The 23028-nt window shown below is 37.6% G+C and overlaps 1 protein-coding gene across 1 annotated transcript in view; it reads left to right on the top strand.

Moving 5' to 3' along the window:
* The first annotated feature begins 835 nt into the window (after window positions 1-835).
* Window positions 836-23028, top strand: part of LOC149771679 (uncharacterized) — an 87283-nt gene continuing 65090 nt past the window's right edge. Inside the window, exon 1 of the mRNA XM_089948241.1 lies at window positions 836-977. The gene's annotated coding sequence lies outside the window, so the exon portion shown is untranslated. The remainder of the gene's footprint in view (window positions 978-23028) is intronic.

Genomic DNA, 23028 nt, shown 5'->3' on the forward strand with positions numbered 1-23028 from the left:
AGGTTAGCTCTTTAAGAGGTATGCATGAGTCCGTATATGTGTGGTCAGAAGCGTGATCTGCACGATAATGAGGTGAGATGGCAGTGATTGGTAAAGGTGAGCATTTTAGACCAATCGGCCAGCCGACCCAGGATTATTTATAGAAATGATTTATATTTATGTTATGGGGATTATTTATTAGAATGGTTTACTTTTATGTTTACTGGGGTTATTTACTAAAATGATTTACTTTTATGTGTAAGGAATTATTTAATAAATTGATTTGCTTTTCTGTTTCCGGAGAATATTTATAAAAATGATATACTATTATGTTTGCAAGGATTTTTATTAAAATGATTTATTGTTCTGTTTACAAGGATCATTTACTAAAATGATTTACTTTGATGTTCAAGGGATTATTTGTAAGAATTATTTATTGATTTGTTTTCGGGGATTATTTGTTAAAATGATTTACTTCGACCAGGTGAACAAGAATAAGTGTGTAATACACACATGTTTAATATGCTAGTTATTTCTCCATCATTAACTTTTTTCTCAGTAGCTGACTCTGAACGAAAATTCATTATAAAGGAGATTAACAATATTATTACATTATTTTTACTGGTGAAATACTTTTCCCCACTTTGTTTGCAAAGCAATCATACATGGCGTGTCAATTTACACATGCTTATGATCTAGACATAGTGTTAGAGTGCTTAATGCTACATATTTATTTGATTCCTAAGACATTATTCTTTTACACACAAACTGCTATGTCAGTAAGTATTTCTAAATTAAATAGTAGTTATATAATATATTTTGGCTGTAATTTGTTCTCTATCTTTTGCAGCCATGTCCTAACATTAGCCCTTTATTTGGTTGACAATTCAATTCATATAGAGCCACAGTAAATTAAAACGACACGATGGCCACACCAACATCACAATATGCTGCTTGCAGGTTGGTCAAAGATAGGACTTTGATACTAGAAACGGAAGGTATGTGATAGATAAATTGAATATAACAACTTAAACACAGATAGCATGATCTACCCTAATCGTTAGACAGAGAAAAGTAGCATATAGATATCCTTTAAATTTCACCATTGTAATGTCAATTATGTCTATTAATCTGCTCATGAACTTATTCCTTTTTATACCGAAAGGTTCTATGAATCTTATTATCAGTGTTGACGCTGCTTATTTCAATGTTAACACTCTTGCTATCATCACTTACTGTGCTATATAAATATTCATGTCTTATAGAACATTTTTTTATTATATATTTGGTTCAAAACTGACAAATCAACATTTTATTCTCCTTAATGATATATTGTACTACATCTATCTTTGACCAAACTCTTATCCCATTCAAACTTGTAAACAAATATGCATTATCACTGAAAGTCTCAATTGTTGTTTCATGTTAAACTCGTGAAATATTTTCATCAGCTCCCCCGAAAAAATATTTGAATTTTCACAAGATTGTAATAAGTCAATATTATAATATGCATTATTTTTCGTTCTTCTACATGTAAAGAGAAGATTATTAATTGGGTCTAGGAACTGCAATGTAACTTTTTCTAAAACAATCGCGGGTCAATATTTGAAATGTTATAAGTTGGGGCACGTTATGGATTCATATTTTTTAATTAAAATTACGATTCGGAAATGCCCTTGTAGGGAATGAAGAAGTTAAGCAACTTTTTGAAGATTGTTTTAAGTAATCTAGGAGCTCAAGTCTTTTCTTTTACATTTTTGGCTGAGGAATTAACGTATTTTGGGTAGAGAATATCTAGACTATTCTCGATGAATTTCAAATTTACCTCCGATTTTAAACTTATGTCAAAGAGGCAGTATTATTTAAAAATCTTAAACCAGCACACTCTGTAAATTTTTTACGTATTACTCCCCAGTCCTTGCGTATTCCTTCCCAGTCCATGCTTAATATCCTGAGGATAAAGATAAGAGATGAATATATTTTAGGAACTGCAATCTCCACCTAGCTTCGATGGGCAATTAGCGAAAATATTTTATATCTAAAAAATGCTGATGAATTTAAATCACCATGTATTCAAAATATGATCTGTATTCAATTTATGATATCATAAATTAATTTACGAGAATGTATCTTCACATTTAGGTTATCAAAAATGGTTTTATTGTGCGATATTATACATTTAACTATAAGACATACAATCATTTTTATATCGTAAAATAATATATCATACTTCGATTATTTGAGATAATAATAAAATATATTGTATTTAAACTGATCAATCAAGATTATTCAAAGTTTTAACCAGGATGATATTTTCTGAACTCTGAAATCCAGAATGAAATGCAAGAAAATATTTAATATTTTTATTTATTTAGTTAGTTAGTTAGCTAGTTGGACTTCACCTACATCAATGTTTCCTTTGTGGCCTCAAGTATTGTCATGCAATGTGAAAGTAACTAAATAACAAGTTCAAGTATATGAGATCAATGATAAACTGAAAGAAAGTGTAGATAAACTGGAACTAGTACAAGAAATGACCAGATCAATATATATATATATATATATATATATATATATATATATATATATATATATATATATATATATATGGAAAAAATCAAGTTCCCTCCGGTAAAAAATTGAAGTACTGTGGAAGCAACAGCGACACTAGTAGTAGTGGTAGCTGCATTGGTATTAGTCATTGTTGTAGTCATAGTGGTGGTGGTGGTGGTATTATTAGTAGGAAAAGGAAACGGGGGACGATTTTAATTCACTGTAGTGGTCTCTGGCAGATGGATAGATAGATAGATGGATGGATGCATGGATGCATGGATGGATAGATAAATAGATAGATGGATTCGAGTCACTAAATTCAAACAAATAAACAGAAAGATATTTTTGTGCAAAGGTCGAAGTTTTGTTCTCATAATTTGATCCTTGTTGATTATTTTGTGTTATTTTAACTGTCTTTCTTAGTTTGAACAAAGCACGTGACCGAGGGTTAAAAAATAGTTATGCAATGCATTTTGATCCTTCAAATGTTCTTGAACTAATAATTCCCAACAGCATAACTCAGCCAGGTAAGGTGTTACCTATTCAGTACCTAGCTATCGTGTTGCTCCATGCTTCAGAAATTCTCTGCATTGACTGGTGGGTTTGTTTATAGCGTCACAACTTTGCCTGTGAAGGTAAAATAAATACATGTCGAAATGTCGCATTCCAGATAACTCAGTAAGCTTACTTTTTTAGTGATTTATAAAAATTTTGTAAGTATCATTTTTCTTTATATGATTATTATACTACACAAATGAAGATTCGTACTACACGTGTTCATAATGAGTATTGTACAGTTATAACAGCCAGTGTATGTCAATCTACATACAAACTTAGCCATGTTACCTGTATTCACAATTACGGTAACTTCTATTTAGTCAATGTATTTTACAAATATCATTCTGACTACATAACTACGCATTCCTACCCCACGTGTTCAAAATTACGGAAACTCCTATCCAGTAAGTGTATAAAATGTTATTGGAATGACATTACTTTCGAGAATATTTGTTATCCACTATTGACATATATACATATCATGGCTGAGTTCAGACTTTAAAGAGATCTATCAACTTCCAATCGTTTCGGTAGTGACTTGAGTGGAGGTCGGTAGTGATTCTAAGAAGCTATTTGATGTATACGTTATTTTATTGACATTACTTTTGTAATGTTTAATATTTTTGAGACATATTTTGGAGACTGAAATATCCTTGAATTAATAGTTTCAACATAATCAGCCAGATATTGTGTAATCTGTTGCTTACCTAGCTTGTTCATACATGTTTCAGAAATGCATTGCAGTGATTGGCGGGTTCATTTAAAACATCAGAACTTTGTCTGGAATGGTAGATAAAGATATGTTGCCGAATGTGATCTGCCAGCTATTTCAGGAACCTTACATTACAAATGATCTAGATACAGTTTGTAAGTATCAGTCTTCTTTCTCTGATTACTAAACTACACAAATGCAAATTCTTATCTCCTGTGTTCACAATGGATGTGGGGCAGTTACCTGTCATTACCAATCTAACTACATACAAACTCAGTCATAATACACGTATTCACAGTTACGGTAACTTCTGTCTTGTCAATGTACTTTGCAAATATCAGTCGGGGGCACTGAGTGGCCTAGTGCTCTAGAGCGCTCACTGTTCCAGATCGCGGCCATCTAACCTCTGCAGAGTACGGATATGTAGTTTTGTACGTTTCTTCTTGTTTCAAATCGCAATACAATACACAATATTACAATAGATAAAATAAATACATAAATAAATAAACAATAAAACCTATGACCCATCACATTGATTATGCGGGTAACTAGAAGTTTTTTCTTAAATTGTAATGGTCATTATTTTCAGATATACGAATTGAATTGAAATTCTGACCTACGACACATTTTATTGGCAGCAGTATAGGGGGCGCTCACCAGATAATATGTACGTTTGAGAGAGTGACGTAGGTAAGGTGAAGTAGTTCACATTTAAAACATGCACAACGGAGAGAATGTTGGCATACATCTATGCTACATTAATGTAATGTGGATGATATTTATTTTGGATATTGTACTTTTGAAAATTTTACATGATTTAAGCACGCTGCTAACTAAAGTGACTGCTCCCTTGTGTTAAAAAATCAGCCTGAATTAGTCTAAAGTACACTATACATAGCAGCTATTAAAATAGGGAAAATGAATTTTGCCAGACTAGACAATACCAGCTGCTAAAAGTGCAATGAATGAATTACCAAATATATAAAATGTAAAAAGAAGTTATTTGCTCTTTTTTATACAATTTACCTCTGAAGTTCAGGAAGTGAAAATGACCAAGTAGAGCTAGCACTTTTTTGAAAGATGCAATCTGAAGTAAGGCCAAGCTGCATACTCTATAACCCATAGTACACCCATCAATCATACACCAAAATAAAGGGAATTAAAGGTTCTTTGCATTATACCTAAGATATCTAAGGACTGTTTTAAATAACCAGTATAACCAGTGAGGAAAGCCGGGGAAATTGTTTTTCTTTAAAATCCAAATCTATGCAAAATACGAAACTGTAGTTCGCCAACATAGCATAGTTTCTAGTGGATATCGTTGTACGACAGATTTCATTGGACGCAATGTGGTACAGTTTTTAGCGACTATAGTGTACGACACATTCGTTGATGGTAATGTGCAAGGTTTCTAGTGTCTATCGTGTATGACATTTCATCGGCTGTCAAAAGGTAAAGATTCGAGTGACGTGTGCGACTATTGGCGACTAGAAGCAGCTGAAATATACGATGGCTTGCTTTCATTATTCATAAAAAATGCCCCGGATATATGAGAAGATTTTGCATGAAAATGTATATACAACGTAATTTCTTGAAGGGTTTGTCGTTAGTGTACAAATTTAGTTTCCTCTGACCACTCTCACCCCATATTCGGAAGCCATAGTTGCGATATGTTAGCCGATCTACACCCATACGGGTAGATCAAATATCTGAGTGCATTGCAGTAGACATGATGAAGACATATATTTACTTCACGAGTTTCTTCCCTTAGTATGCAGTGCCAACCAACCAATAGCGTGGAAAAGCGACGGCCGCAGATGGTGTAGGCAAATGACTTCAAATTGATACTTTGTATGTTTTAATATTGATCGTCTGACTAGATACCAAAAGGAAGTCATTACAGGCGTATTTGAGGTAAAGGATGTATTTGTATAAACACCTACTGCGGTGGAAAATCGTTTATTTATGAATCCATTCCAGTTGTGTGCACTCCTTGTCTTGATCATGGAGGAACAGTATTCAAATTTGATTTTAACTGGATGCGGTGGGTTGTTATCGCATCCACTGAACTTCACGGGCTAGAAGCACTGAAATATCTGATTGATCCTCCCAGGTGCAGATAGGCTATCATATCTAAGCCTTGACTTACGAAGTAGCTCTCAACCCATGTTAGATCTAACAGTTGTAAAATTACTATGGTTGACTTAGCCCATAATAACAGTAAAAACTTGTAGTATCCAAAACGAAATAAGAGATTGGATATGTCAGAGGAACTCACACACGGCATAGGAGATGTCAGAGTAAACTCCAACAGGAGAAGATGTCATGGAATTCACACTATGATAAATGGAACTCAACTGCAGTTGATCTGCTCAAAACGTTCAAAATTGTATCGAATACCGTATCATAATACAGTTTTTCGTCTCGTTCACACCAAAATCATTCTGCCTGTTGAAAGTGTACAGACTCGAAAATAATGTGTTCCATTGCCAGTGTCCACCAGCAGGACGCCCGGTCTGGTCGAGGTTCGCTCTTCAGGAGGAATGCATGAGTCCGGTATATGTGTGGTCAGAAGAGCTATCGACACTATGATATCTAATCTCTACGATTTATTCTATAAGAGGGATGACACTATCCAATGGCGGCTTAAATGTTCTAAAGTTTGCTAGTGGCGCTTTTATTCCACATCTTTTGCCAAACACAAAGAAGATAATGAATTACACATACATCATGTTCTTTATTAGATATATAATAAGTCAATATACTGAATCGTCCATTCTGAAACATGTAAATACAAAGGTATCATGCTCTGAATTGTAATACAATTGGTGCAATCCGTACCTACAATTGTACATCAACAATGTACTCAATCAAGTGCATGATGTCTGCGTTTGCATAAGGAAAACGTACTTACAATAACTGAAGCGGAAGTGAACGAACGTCTTTGTATTCGTCTTTATTTAGGTTGCTTATACTTTTGAAAATTTACTAAACCACAGGAGTCTGACGTTTTATCAATAAAGTACGGAGAAATCTATGACAACATGAGATCACTTTATCGGTAATATATGTATTAACAAAATGTCAGACTCCTGTGATTAAACCTACGACAGGGAAGATTTGATTTTTTTTTTTAGATTGGATTAGATTGATCACAACAAGATCCGTAACGGAAATATCCTTGACACAGCTCACTTCAGGTTTGCCAGATATTCAGATATGTTAATTCGATGATGTAGCTCATTATGGTTTGCTAGATATTCAAATATGTTACTAGTTTCATGAGTTACTCCAGCACATGATACAATATTCATTTTAATAAAGTAAATGTCCAATGATCTGATAATGCGGTGCAGACATAAAAGTTAAGGTTGCCAAGCCATTACATTGGACTGTATCAGATAAACAAGACATCATTATATATATACATGTTCAAATAACCCATACAAAATAAAAAATGTAAGCAACATGAGTATTTATTACAATGATTTACGTTTTTGTTTAACTTGATTATTGGTGTAGTTGTTATTTTTCGGGCTTAACGCCATATCTCAGCACAAGATAGGCTATACGTGGTGGTCAGTGTAACTGCTGGAGGAAGAACCGGGAAATCCACGGTAAGAACGGCCGACCGATGAGAAGTTACTGACAACTTTCTCATATATCCACACTGGCCAAGCCAGAGACTCGAACCTACGCAGACGGAGGTGAGATGGCATTGATTGGAAAAGGTGAGCGCTTTAGACCAATCGGCCAGCCGGCCCAGGATTATTTATATAAAAAAAATATTTACCTTTTTGTTTAGCTGATTAAGCAGCAGGGAAGTTGAACAGACCAGTGCGTCCAGCCAAAATAAAGCTTCCTACGCGAACTTTCTCCGTAGAAGCCTCAGAATTCAAAAATAAAGCCTTCTACGAGAGCTAATTTTCATGCATTTCAGACCGGATGCATCGGGTGGTCGTGCCGGTGTGTTAGTAAATATAGCGTTCGAGACAGGAAAAATAAATGAGGGGAATTTTTTTTTTGTTTTTTGTTGCAACGCGGGGCTGCATTTTCATGAATAAATTGATCAAGACCGATGCGATACCGACTGCGTGGATCATGAAGATTTATCGTGATGAAACCATGCGGCGTTGCCTGAGCGCGGCTGAATAAATTTTTAAACTTATTTATATCCATGTCGCCGTTGCACCAGGTCTGATGGATATTTCTCAACGTGTGCGTGTCTACGCCATTGAACACCGATAAAATATTGCAATTATCTCTAATCACCTTGGGAATCTGCGTATATCTCTGTGTTACGTAAATAACATCGGTGTTTTTGTGTCTGCCACGCGAGAATATCCTAGCCGGGTTGGTCTGCTTGTCCAGCATAACGTCATCGAATACAACAATATTATTAACATCGCCGTCCAAATTCTCCACGGATGGAGCTTCATTGATGTCTGTGATGAATTCGATTGTGCCTTCGTCGGTATTGTCGCTGAATTCCTTTAGCACTTGATAACAGCGTTGATCGTCAACGGATGGTGCAACCAAATATAACTTATCCCATTTTAGCCATCGCATGATCAAATTTAGTAACAATTGTGTCTTACCAGATCCTGACGGGCCAATGATTATCATTCTAATCGAATTCGGTAATGCCGCGTGATGTTTTATTTGCTCGCGTCGTTTCGTGGCTGAAAAATCAATTACATTCATGTTACTAAAATACATGGATCTATATTGTGTTAAGTGTCGCACGCACACAGCTACGATAAATCCAACCGAAATCATTACACGCAACAACAGGAATGCAATTGCAGGAGAATGTGAAGTTTGTAAGACGCGCAAGTTCAGATTTGTAAAAAAAAAAATAGAAGAACCGGAGGAGATATCGCAGCCTCCTTGACAAATCTACCTGGGACCCCCTGGGCGAAATATCCGGGAGAGAAGCATCTACTTGGATACAATTACTGCGGACCCGGAAAGAGGCTCGATATCAGACTTGACGATAATAACCAACCATTTCAGGGTGAAAATCCGGTAAACGCAATCGATAACGCTTGTTACTACCACGATCTCGCATATCGCAGCGGAGATTTACAGCAAAGACATCTCGCTGATATCAAGCTAATTCACGCATTAGACGCAATTCCTGAGAAAAGTTTCAAAGAAAAATTGGCATCCTGGTTGATAAAAGGCGCGATGAAAGGCAAATTAGTGTTCGGCGCTGGTAAATAATATGGAACAAATATATTATTCTCCGCGAGGATTCTGGCGAGGAAAATCATCAATTGCCAAACTCGCTAAAGCCGCTAAAGTAAAACAATCCGTCGCTGAATCGTGGCTATCGAAACAGGCAATCTGGCAAATATATCTCCCTCCGCCCAAGAAAATACCGTACGCGAGTTTCACCGTCAGCGTCCCCAATGAGGTCCATCAAGCGGATCTGATGTTTCTTCCTCACGATACCGTCGACGGAGTCACATATAAATACGTTTTGACCATCGTTGATATCGCTAGCAGGTATAAAGAAGCCGAGCCATTATCGAATAAAACAGCAACGGAGATCGCTAAGGCGTTTAGCGAAATTTATTCACGATCCCCGTTGACATGGCCGAATCTTCTTCAAGTTGATCCGGGTCGAGAATTTCTTGGCGCGGTTACTTCACTGATGAAAAGAATAATGTTAAAATCCGACGCGGTATTGTAGGTGTTCATCACAATCAAGCTATCGTCGAAAGATTCAATAAAACGCTTGCAGAACGATTATTCGGATACCAATACGCGCGTGAATTTATTCAGGATAATCGATCTCACGATTGGGTATCAAGATTGCCTCATGTAATCAACGCGTTAAATAACGAGACAACTCGAACGATAGCAATGAAACCCGCAATTGCAATTACAAAATCGAATATACCCCTAAAGCGAGATTCCACAATTCAGCCTGTACTAGGTAGCGTCACAGTCAGATATTTGTATAAAGAAGGCGAGGCTGAAGGAGGCAGAAAAAGAGCAACCGACCCAACCTGGAGTGTTACAACACACAAAATATCTGCTGTAACAAGATCGTCAGGAAGACCAGCTATTTATATCCTAGATTCGTTAGCGCCTCAACGCGGATTTACCAAGGAAGAATTACAAATAGTACCAGAAGATACTCAACTACCGCCAGCGTCACTAAGATAATTTACTCGAATTCGTCCTAACTGGGATAATTTTCTTACTCTCGACACGGCTAAATATACCAAATTTGACCAAGAAATTCTATCATCGACGATCCAAACTTGTCCATCTACGGTCAATCCCTGCGATGAGTGTATCGTTGTTGCGTAGCCTAATTTCCACCATGATTTTTCTGCATTTATCGCGTCATTAACGAGACTAATATCAACGAAGATAATATCATTCAAGACCAAAATCTTTTCCTTTCCACATGGCAAAATAATATTAATATTTTGTCTTCTAGTATTAGCGGGCCTATAACATAACGGTACCTGCAGCGTTGGAAATTTCTCGCAATGCAGCTTGAATAACATTTTCTGAATAATATCACGAATAATTTTTCTACTAGCAACGATTAGATGATCGGGACGCCACAAATTTAGAAAATCGCTCATCGGAGTCTCGTCGATTATTTTTCTCATGACGTCACACTGAATCTTATTCGGTTGTAATCGAATTAATTTTTTGAATTCGGTCAACAAAATATCCGTAGATCTATAATCAGCGTCGATTTCCTCGTAATAATCAACAAAATTTCTGAGCCATTCGTGAGGCGATTCACCATCAATAGGATTAGGTTGGCCGTGATCTCCGCACATTATCACGGCGGTGTTTTTCCCTTCCAACCAAGTCAAGATCGATTTTAAAATATCTAAACTCACCGTGCAAATCTCATCAAATATAACGATCTTGTTGATATATTTATCGCCCATGCGTGCCGAGTCCCATGATCCGCCACTGTACTTGAAATAACTGTGATACGTGCACGAATTAACGCCACGCTGCTTTATTTCTCGCGCTAATCTATGTGTCGGAGTCAACACAATCATATCGGAGTTCGTAAATAAGTTTATTACTCGTGTTGTTTTACCGCTACCACCAGGTCCGTTTAGGTAGACGAATTTGCTGCGTGAAATTGGGTCAAATGCAGATGCGGCTGTCGAAGATTCCAGAATCGAAGATTCTCCAAATTTACCTTGGTGAAATTCATCGCGATCTTCAACATCAGCGTCTTCGCAATAATCTAGAATATCCTCGTTTTTTATTCTCCACGTCCCCCAGGAGCTACCATCGGTGATTAAATTTTTCAGCCTATCTTGGTATTTTTTATCGATATAAAACGAATCTGTTGCGACTCTTACCGCGATATCAGAAAATTTGTTTATCATCGAGAGCAAATTTATACTAACATAAGCGAGCATCGATGATCGTAAATGCGTATATTGCGCTGATTCTCCGTCAAGGTAGCTAATCACGGTACCTAACTTTGCTCCATCAATAATAATATTCTCTCTATTACAAAATATTCCTCGTGATACCGTATCGGCGATTATAAAATCCATCTCGGCGTCGTTGATAAATAATCTAGCGTGTCGATGTTTGTGGTCAACGGATCCACCTTGAGTAAATTTACCAATTATTTTTCTTCCTATATCTTTCGCGTTGTCACAATCTGTCGGTAACCACACCTCGATCTGTTTTCTGTAAGATATAATCGCCTCGCTCACTGTCAACGATACTAACATCGACGAATCTAGCATATATCTCAATAACACTGTAGGAACCCAACGGCGCTGAGATAAATGCCTTCCGAACCAAATATAACAAATTTTATGTAAATTTTCAGCAAACTCGAATGACGTTACACAAGCGAATCCGGTCATGATAAAATCAGGTAACGGTCCGTTAATCGCTACTCTTGTCATTTCGCTGGTAGGATGGCCGAATTTAGCAAAATAATCTGCACAATCGCCATATCCAAGGAAACTTCCAGGATAACACGCGCTCATGTCAACGGAAATCATATCTTCGAAATCGTACTTGGTATTCCACAATCCGCCATGGCCGTATTCGATACAACTAAGTTGAATATCAGCGAGATATTCATTCCTCGTAGGCTTCCATGAGTTTTTTTCTCTAGCGGCGTGAGCGGCCACAGACGGAACTGTAAAGCAATTCGTTAGCAACTGATCGGGATTAGACGAATATTTCATCGCAAGTTTTTTCATCGACTCGTGTAATATTTCATCCCTGTAAATATCGCCACATGGCAAAATAAATTGATCGTATTTTTCTTCACTCGAGAATAACCATATCGATATTGGATCAGATGCGCTTAATTTTTTGATAAATCTAAACATGGCATCGGAATTATTATTCTCCGCAGATTTACTATCTGTGGGATAAAATTTGACAATACGATCTCGTGGAAATATCATTACCGACTGCGACCACGCATGTGAATTATGATCGACAATCTCGATTGGTGCTCCTCGGGATCTATACGGCGATGAACATAATATTTCTCCCGATAACGTTTTCACCGTGATAGGAAATTTAAGTTTTTTGCTCAACGCAGCTACATCATCCACCGATGCACCATCAGCGACAGTATTCGCCCACGCATTAATTTTATTCAACCTCAACTGGGTCAGACCAGATCCACGTCGAGCGTTTTTCATGTGCTCGATAACACGCTCAGCCACGCAATTTATCATCGGCGATTCTTTCATCGCAGGTAGATTTTTCACATCCGGATTATTATTTAGCCGATAAATTCCATAAACAACTGCACTAGATGGATATGCCCTAGCATAATAAGGGCCATCGATTCCAAGTAATAATCCATGCTTAGAGTTTTTATCGAGAATAACATTTTTCTTACCACCACGCACTGGATCTCGTTTATCGCGAATAATCCAAGTATCGTCGGGCATTTGTGCGATAAATTTTATTCCAAAGATAAATCGCTCTTCTTTGTGTTCGGTTTTTATGTACTCGATTATTTTCTTAGCTCGTTCCAGGTTCATCGTGGCATCGATGGAATTTGTTTTCCATGTCGACCAAGTGTGAAAAGCTCCGTCATCGAAAAATTCTTTCTTCGCCAGATCAACCTCAGGTATAATATATTCTGCCTCATCAAGATCAAATACATCCATGATTATATTTTAGACAAATGTTTAAATTATAATGAATCAATGCAAGTGGATATTAATCGGCTCAACAAAATTCTGTGACAAATCATGCAGAGGCGATTATTGCGGCGCTCATATACATGCGATTCGGCGTGGTAGCAAAGGACCACAACGTTGCTTAGTTTGTCAAGTTGGCACGCGAGGAAAAACTCGATTGTGTTTAGCTTGCGGAGGGAAAAATTATCGGGAATTGCGGCGATATTATGAAAAAAGATCCTCGTCGGTGATAACATGTGAAGAAGATTATATTAATCGATTCAAGGCAAATAACGATTTAGACATATAATTATTATATAATGAACTTGAAATCAGTGATTCCAGAAACAACAATGACATGCGAGTTTAAATCTCATCCAACGATCGAGGGATACGAAGCATCGTCCGATGGCATCGTTAGGCATATTAGAAGAAAAAAGCAAGTTGGTGGAGTTAATAGATTTGGATATCTCAAATTTACCATCGGTAATAATAAAAAACGAAGATGTACAAGTTATTTCTGTCACAGGTTCGTGTTCGAGTGTTTTCATGGACCCATCAAAAATAATTTGGTAATCGATCATATCGACGGAGATAAACTTAATAACAAACTGTCCAATATTCGAGCGGTAACACAGAGTGAAAATTGCACATCCGGCAACACCGGCGGTGGACGACGACCAGCTAAGGCGGTTAAATCGATAAATCGAGAAACAAATGAAGAAATCATATTCACATCGATGAGGGCCGCTGCAAGATACTTTGGTATTCATATAGCCTCGGTGCGACGTGCAACAGAAAAAATAATCAACGCGACATTCTCCTACAAACTCGGCTCATGGATCGAATTTTATTATATTCCAATAATATCCGATTCGGAAAGTGAAATCGAAAATTTTTGAAATTGAAGATTACAAATATAATATAAATGAATGAGGAGAATATAAATAACATCATCGAAGCTATCGAGGATCTGAAAAACAGAAACATAAATTTATCTTCGGATTTGGACGCAAGTAAAATCCGGTCCGAATTTGAGACGATTATCCAAGGGAAACTCGAATATAGGTACACGCTACCATCTGAATACAAGTTTATAAAGAAAATCCAGATTGCCATGTACCAATCGCTTGCGTCTGTCAGCGATGATCAAATCGAGGATTTCGTTAAATTATCGACGCTGGTAGAAAAAGTTAGATCGAGTTTATCAGACGAGTACGAGTCGAGAAAAATTACAAGTTCGCGCGTCAGGCAGCTAAAAAAGCTGGCTGATGAGAGTAAAATTAGCGTCAAAGATTCTTAAGATTCTTAAAAATTTCTATCAACAAAAAAAACCCCAAAAAACAAAATTTCAAGAATCTCCGATCTAATTTTTATTATTTTTTTATTTATTTTACTGAAATTGTGCAATTTTCTTATTTCTGACTACCATTTACCCCAACAGATTTGCTAAATTATATAAATTACTCAATTTGACGGGTATTTACCCCAGCAGATTCACGAAATTATATAAATTACTCAATTTGACGGGTATTTACCCCATCAAAAACATAAAATTACACAAATTTCTTAATTTCAAGAATCTCCGATTCTAATTTTTATTAATTTTTTTTATTATTTACTAAATTAATTTATTTACTGAAATTGTGCAATTTTCTTAATTTTGACGGGTATTTACCCCATCAAAAACATAAAATTATATAAATTGCACAATTTGACGGGTATTTACCCCAGCAGATTTACGAAATTATATAAATTACTCAATTTGACGGGTATTTACCCCATCAAAATTAAGAAATTTACTAATTTTGAAAAATTTCCTGGTTTTTATTTATTTTTTTGGCTATTTTTCTTTGGAGAATAGATTCAAAAATCTTCGATTTTCACGATCTCACCAGCAAGTTGATACTCAGTGTTTCCCCGCGTATATCAAGTAAATTTCCGTTTTGATCCGTCAGTTTGAAATTTATCTTCGATAATAATCGATTGTGACATCGCAGATAAAACGGATTTACTGGCTCTTTTATTATCAAAAAACCCGGAGATGCGCTAGGTGAAAACGAGTATAAGATAAATCCCTGCTGTGCCTGCTCTGACACAGACGAATCCACGTTATAGCTACCTTCGACGACATCCGCGTGAAGATAAATCGCGATAACTTCCGTTATGTTAACGATACCTGGCGAGATATGCCGCCCTTGCCCGGCAGGATCATTATTGTGTTTGAGAATCGATTCTGATTGTATTTTTTTAGTCCACGCGGCATGTATTTTCGGAAAGAAATCATCGATGGTATCAACGACAGATTTTCTCATTTCATCAACATCATAATCAGGAAATTTGAAATTTGGTAGCGTTTCTTCGGTTAATCCAAATACTCTCATGAATTTTTGTTTTTCTCCTGAATTTCTGATCAACTCGAATTTGCTAATAGGAAGAACATAATCGGCAATTGATATATCGTCGATTTTCGCCCGAATGAACATACCGTGATAATATTCAACATCATTCGCGAGTTGATTTAAAATCTTCACGCGTTCGATAATTTCGCTACATGAACCTGATTTATTTAAGATGCATTCATGAAAGGATTCCCGCAATAAATTTAATTGTAATTTATGTTCTTGAATAAATTCGTTGAGGGTTCTTCTTATCAAGATACCGTCTATGGGGAATATTGTCCTGTTAATATTGGTAGCGTCGAAGATTTTCACACCGGGGGGGAATTTTAGGAAGAGGCAACCACGAGAGAATTCTTTCGTCCCTAAAAGTAAAAGCGAACACCACCAGGTTAAATTTGTGGTTATTCATGAGGTTGATGGCGCTGTGGATCAGAGGCTTGTGTTTGATATCTCCGTACCATCCTTCGTCGGTGGTAAAATCTGATTTTTTTGGCTCCGGTAGCTCTGGAGGAGCTTCTTCGTGCCAACCTGGAATAATAAAATCTGGTTTTTCTGGTTTTGCCAGAGGTGGGATTTCAGGCCAACCTAGAACTGTCCTAATCGATGACTGGTAAATATCGACCATATACGGCGATTTTACTTCGATTATCGATGACAACGTTGGTTCGTGTGCTAATATTTTTATTCCTGGTTCAGCATCGCCGGTTATATTTGATATCCTATATGTGAATTCCTTGTCGATTTGCTCAATTTCGTAACTGCCTGTTGGTATGCCAACGACGATCCAATCGGGAGTTCCATCGGGACGGTTTTTATTGGCAAAAACAAGCGAATTATTCGATGATAATCTACCAAATGATTTCGACCTAACATTGGGCCAGCTATTATAGACGCGTAACTGTGACAGCGCAATTTCCTTGACGCTAATTGGTATTGGAAAATCGATACTAAATTCTGGCTTGGTTGAGCTTGCCGATATCAGCGTTGTTATCGGCGGTGTCGTGTTTGTCACGATTTGAGTTAGTTCCGACATTATTGATATTCATTTGTTCAATCTCAGAGTAGATATTTACCATCACAGAAAATTCTAGATCGGATATAACGCCGTCGTTGAGACTCTCAGAAAGCAGCGATGATAATTTCGAATACGCCTCGTTGACCTGGGATAATTTACTCGTGTATAGAAACAATTTTTCATTCGTGCATGATGATATTTTTTTTGCGATAATATTAAGAACACCGGCGATTGTTGTTGTCGACGAGATTATTATCGTTGCTGCGATCGGCGCGATTGTTGTTACCGCGGATAAGATTATCCCTGCGCCGGCGATAATTGCACTTACCGCGTACACAGCAACATCGATGGCAACTAATCTACGCTGATATTTTTTTTATTTTTGTTTGATATTCGTCGAGGAGCTTTTTTAACGAATCCTGCCGTGAACGCGCCTGATTGTATCGGTAATCCGATGCGGTCATTTATTAGTACCTATGTGAACAATTGTAGTTTATTCGAGTTCACCAACTTCATACCATACCGATAAATATTCGAGAATTACAAAATAATGCACTGATCCTGTGGTGGTTCTATCTGGTGGTTCTAGAACGAATACTGTGTTGCTATCTTCACTTAGCGAAATAATAAAAAATCCAGGGTAAAATTCATGGATTTTTCTATCTTGTCTTAGTTGTACTTTAAATTTTAACCCAGCGATAAAATATATTCGATATATGCCAGTAATTGGCGCGGTGAAGCTAAATGTGTCATTCTCGGGTGTCCATATACTATTTAGTGTTTTTACCACAAATGGTACATGGTAGGGGAGATTTTTTGTTACCACCTCATCCGGCACATAAAAACGCGCTAATTTTGGAAGATTCAATGGCGATATTTTTGTGTTAATATCGCTAATTTTTGTAGTTGCGTCGAGAAGTTTCGCATTTAAAGTCTCGAATTTCTCCGTCGTACAACGATACATCGACCTTTTGACGCGCCAATTCACGCACCACGTTAATTTCATCGTTAATTTTGATAATATCATCGTTGATTTTTTTTTGTTTTCTCGCTGAGATCGTCGTGCGATGTTTTATCGCTTTTCTGACTCATTACGATATTTATTTCGGTAACATCGGCGAGAATATTAGTAATATCCTCGTTGATTTTTCTCACTTTATCGCTAAGATCGTCATGCGATGCTTGATCGGTTTTTTTCTTTGCTAGTTCGTTTGCGGCGGAGGAAGTATCGCTGGATGTTTTTATATCATCCTCAAATTTTTTGCTAAATTTAGCTAAGGCATCGTCGAGTTTTTTAAGGTCGTGATTTAGCCTGTTAAGTCTTTTTGTCATTCTGTCCTGAAGATCGTCGTGTAATGTTTTATCGGCCTTTAGAAGCAACGTTGCTGATAGCTCGTTGTCCTTTTTTTCCACATCCGCGATATTAGCCTTCAGGGGTAACTTCGCTATAATATCGGCGATATCAGCGATGGATTTTGATACCGAATCTGGCAGGCTAGTAAATTGATTAATGCGATCGTTATATTCGTCTCGCTTGATTATATCTGTTATTTTCACGTTGCTGGTTTGTAATCTTCCTTCGCGGCTCTGAAAAATAGCAACTTCGCCAGGATCCACTTCTGACAGCGATAGAAGATTGTTAATATCATCTCTGGTTGCGAATTTTGATAGATCAACGTCAGTCACTTCTGCTTCCTTCTTCCTGTAGAGGAATCTACCGTAAATATCAACCATGATATTTATCTATGGCATATTCAAATACGATTCTGTGATACGGACCGGATGATTTTGAAATTGCGTCGAGGACATCAATTGATTCCGGACCGCATATCGGTGGATCCATTAACGTCTGCGTTGGAAGTGTCGAGTACCAAATCGGAATATTTAGCTTTGAGACGTAATTAATGAATTCCTTCGGTGGAGCTAGTCCGTACGAATCAAAATAAACGACTTATGCGAGGATTAATCGCGTAGGCGACCCAGTGTGTGCCAGGGCCGGTATTTGAATCGAGATTTATTATTCCTGTCTCGGTGGGGTTTGGTTTTTCTGGTAGTTGATCCCGCATAAATACGCCTCTGAAAAATTTTATTTTTTTATTTTTTGCTTCGTTGAATAAATCTAAATTTGAATAGGCCGTGCTAATCTTAGGCCGGATCCGTATGGGGGGCGTCTTAGATAAAGGCCGCTTCCCTTTTTTTTACCATATCGCCCTCCCATTACTTTGTGTACTAGTTTGTCGCCTACAGCTCCGGCCGCACCTAATCCTATCGCTTTTGCAATTGCCGGAAGAGCCCCGGATAATAATCCAGGAATAGCAGCTAGGAAAGGGAAAATTCCGCCCGTTATGACCATATCTCTGATGGCACCTATACTAAGATTCACATGAACGCCGGAATTCGCTGATTTGGCTTTGGTGAAACGTTCACGTTGATTTTTAGTTAGCGACAGTTTGTTAGGCCCGCCCTGAATTTGATCATTTTTCAGGGTTAATTTCACACCGGATCGCTTTGCTGTTGCTGTTTGAAGTTTTTTCATCTGAACGGGGGTCAGAGTTACGCTGACGTGTTCGTATGGCATATTAATAATCGTTTAATCTAAATTTAGAAAATCTAGATTTTTGTTACATTTTCTCGACAGGAGCGTCGATGACTCTCATTCTGCCACTGATGCCTTCCAGGATCATTGTTCTATCACTAAGAATCACCGCGACTGCTTTGTGATTAAGTCCACCTGTGTTAATTCTGGCTTTGAAATGGATATCGACAACGGATTGTTTTACCAAATCAAGATGCTCCAGGGAAAAGTAGTAGATAGGATAGTGAGTATTAAAATCCAACTGTGATATTTGCAATCCGGTATCGATATTTTGATCACGACCCATAAAACACAACAAGCGATGATATGCACGAGCCGTCGAATGATTTTCAAAATCAATTGATATTTCCTCGGATGGTTCTTGTTGGCCATTTACTCTCAACGACACATTTGTTGCTCCAATGTGATCAAATATCATGTGACTGTATAATTGATGATATCTACTGGTACGCAAAAAAGCGATAAAGATATGCCTAGGTGCAGAGGTACCCTGTTGCGATGCAATACGCCAGGTAAAATCACCATTAATATTGATAGTTGTGGAATCTGTTGTTGTTGTCAGCCATGACATGACAGATTTACCGCCCTGATTCATGAATGACAATAATTTTTCTTCCTCGATTATTGATGGAGTTATCGCTGGCATCCACAGGGTAAATTTAAGTAATTTTACCATATCGTTATTATTCGCGGCATCATTGGGACCTATCACGCCAGTAGCGTAATCAACAGCACCTTCTCGCCAGATAGCATCGTTGCTATTTTCCTTTCTGACAAACGTAACGGTGTGTTTTGCTCCGTAGATAATTTTCCTGAAATGTCTGCAAAATCCGAATATATGGGATAACGGGATAGCACAAGAGAATCTTCTGCGATCTGGTGCTAGCATAGACTTTCGCGTGGCAAATCCGAGATTATAATCAGGATAAGGTTTAATGATCATATCTTCGATACCAGCGGCTCCAGGAGGAGCGGCGCGATCGTTGGGCTGTCTGATAAGAAACGGCCTACTTTCGGGACGATTAGAATTATCCTTGGCAAACATCATACTAGGGCCAGCTGATCTAGTAAAATCATCCGAGTATCTAGCTAGACCTATAATCATCGTTGCTAAGTCAGTATCATTGGTAATTGACTCAGTTTCTCTTCCGTCAATCATATAAGTGGCACTCTTGAATAATGCCATAATACCGTTGTTAACAAATCCGACCCTAAAATCTGCTGCATTGGCGGTATTATCTGCTTTAACAACTTCCCCGACAACTTCGATATATGCCTCAGATGGGAGAAAATATCTTGTCGTATCGTGAACTTGAATTTCCAAGCGATTAGGTGTATTTGGTTCAACTGCGTCGTACGAGAAATACTGGAAATCACGCACGGAGGTGTCCTTGCCTACAGGCTCGTCCATGTCGAACACTTCGTTTGACACTTGTGCGAACATTTATTATTAAGAATTTCATCTAAAACGAAGACCGCTACCCGATATGAAACTTGTATTTGCAACTTCCTGTACTAGATCATTTATTTTTTTATTTGCTGCGTCGTTTATAACTTTACTAATATCAGCGGGCATTTCGCTGGTGCTAGGTAATTTGACAGGCTGCTTTTTTTTGCGCATTAAGTTTGATATTTTGCTTTTGACAACATTGAAGCCTTTACTGGCCAAATTACCAATACCAGAGATGACAGTCTCGCCAATTTTTCCTATTGCTTTTGATGCAGTTTGCTTAGCTGCGGGTCCGATTTTAGGGACTACTCGCGTGACGAGGCTTCCAACAATATCGCCGAATCCATTGCCGTGAATATATTTATATACAGGCAATCGAGAATTAGCTATGCGGACCTGTCTAGGTCTGCGTTGATGTTTGTGAACAATCATGTTATTTCAATTGTGTTGTTTTAATCGATGAGTTCGTCAACGAGCTCTTTGTAAATGTAAGAATCGATGACACCGCCGCGGAATAATCGCTGACAAATATCTGAGGCCTTGTTGATTATTTCATGAGAGTTATTTCCGGCTCGCTTTCCTCCGATTAATATTTCGAGGCGAGATACGTCGTTGACGACGCTGTCAGGACAAATGGTATATCCGCTTCCTATTTTTGTATCTTGTGGTGGTGGCGTGCCTGGTCTAGGTTCAGGATCTCCCCGTGTCATCCCGCTAGGATGATGTGGAAATGGTTTTCTTTTTATTATTCTTTCATATTCATCGAGCTCCTTTTTAAAATTTGAATATCCGAGATCGAATAAATCCATCGGTTTTCTTAAACTACCAAAATAAATTAACTGCGGCCATGTTCCTTGTCCGAATGAGTCAAGGTACTCTTCTTTCACGAATAATTTTTTATTTTCTGGAGTATAATTCGCAGCAATTTGTAATCTTGTAAAATCGTCTTCGAGCATATCGATATTGTCTTCTCTCAAATAAATATTAGCAGGTTTAGTAGAATCAACTTTTTCTCTTAAACGAGATTCAACTACCTTCTCAATTGTTTGAACTCTCTTGCTCGCAGGTCGTTTATAGTCGCTTGGTTGAACTATTGGTTCCTGGTCGCTCTCATCTTTTTTCTTTTTTGGTTTTCTCTCTTTTTTCTGAGGTTGAATTCTTTCTTTTGGTCTGGCCCCTAATTCCTGTGGTTGAATATCTTCTTTTAACACCTGTGGTCGAAATTCAAACTCCTGTGGTTGAATATCTTCTTCTTGTGGTTGAATATCTTCCTCCTGTGGTTGAACTTTTTCTTTTGGTTTTACTTTTCTTGGTGAAGGTTTAGGCTTTTCTTCTTTCTCCTGTCGTCTTTTTTCTTTCGCTTGTTGAATTTCTTCTTCCCTTTGTCGCCTTCCTTCTTCCGCCTGTCTCCTATTATAATTATACGTTTCCTTTGCGGCTGTTAAAAATCTTCTGTAATATGGATCCGTTTCTCTCGCCTGTGATTTTCCCGTGTAAACTTTATATAACATATTATACCAATTTTCACGGTTTGCGTATCTTTTTTTCCCTATATCAGTCAGATATCCTCTTCGAATATCAAAATAATTTTCCGCAAATTCACCAAATTGATCTATATTACTATACAACGTCGAGAGCGGCTGTGATATTATTCCCCATCCCTCCTCGGTGAAATTTTCTCTTAAATTCTCGAGATGGAACGCTTTTCTTCCTATAGGTGGTTTTCTTCCTCCAGGTTTTCCTTTACTTATTTTAAAACCAATTGCAGGGGTTCCTCCTCCTGGTTGTTGCCCGTGTTGTTGTGCTAGTATTGCTAGTCGTTCCGGCAATACTCGTGAATGTTCCTCGATACCTCTCAACACGGGAAGAATTCCACGTTTCCTGATATCCGGATCGTCCTCGTCGCCAAAAAAGACTCTTTCGGTTACTTCGGTAACTGGCTTCAATAATTTCGACGATAACTCGGTAAATCCCTGCTCTGCATCTTCGTGTGCTCGGACCTTTTCCTTGAATAATTTTTTTACTGGAATAAGTTTCTTTAGTGCCGCTAATTGTTCTCGCGCTAATCTAGCAGAATGAGGCTCTCCAACTGTACTAGTTTTCCGACTCATATTATTTTCAAGTATATTATTTTAATGCGACGTAAAATTGGCCAAAGCAGCCCCGCGTTGCAACAAAAAACAAAAAAAAAATTCCCCTCATTTATTTTTCCTGTCTCGAACGCTATATTTACTAACACACCGGCGCGACCACCCGATGCATCCGGTCTGAAATGCATGAAAATTAGCTCTCGTAGAAGGCTTTATTTTTGAATTCTGAGGCTTCTACGGAGAAAGTTCGCGTAGGAAGCTTTATTTTGGCTGGACGCACTGGTCTGTTCAACTTCCCTGCTGCTCTGATTATTTATTAGAATGGTTCACTTTTATGTTTACTGGGGTTATTTACTAAAATGATTTACTTTTATGTTTACGGGATTATTTAATAAACCGATTTACCTTTCTGTTTCTGGGTAATATTTATTAAAATGAATTATTATTAAGTTTACAAGGATTTTCATTAGAATGATTTACTGTTCTGATTACGAGGATCGTTTACTAAA

The sequence above is a fragment of the Sinohyriopsis cumingii genome, unplaced genomic scaffold (genome assembly GCF_028554795.1).
Source record: "Sinohyriopsis cumingii isolate HCF-2022 unplaced genomic scaffold, ASM2855479v2 utg001741l, whole genome shotgun sequence".
Taxonomy (NCBI): Eukaryota; Metazoa; Mollusca; class Bivalvia; order Unionida; family Unionidae; genus Sinohyriopsis; species Sinohyriopsis cumingii.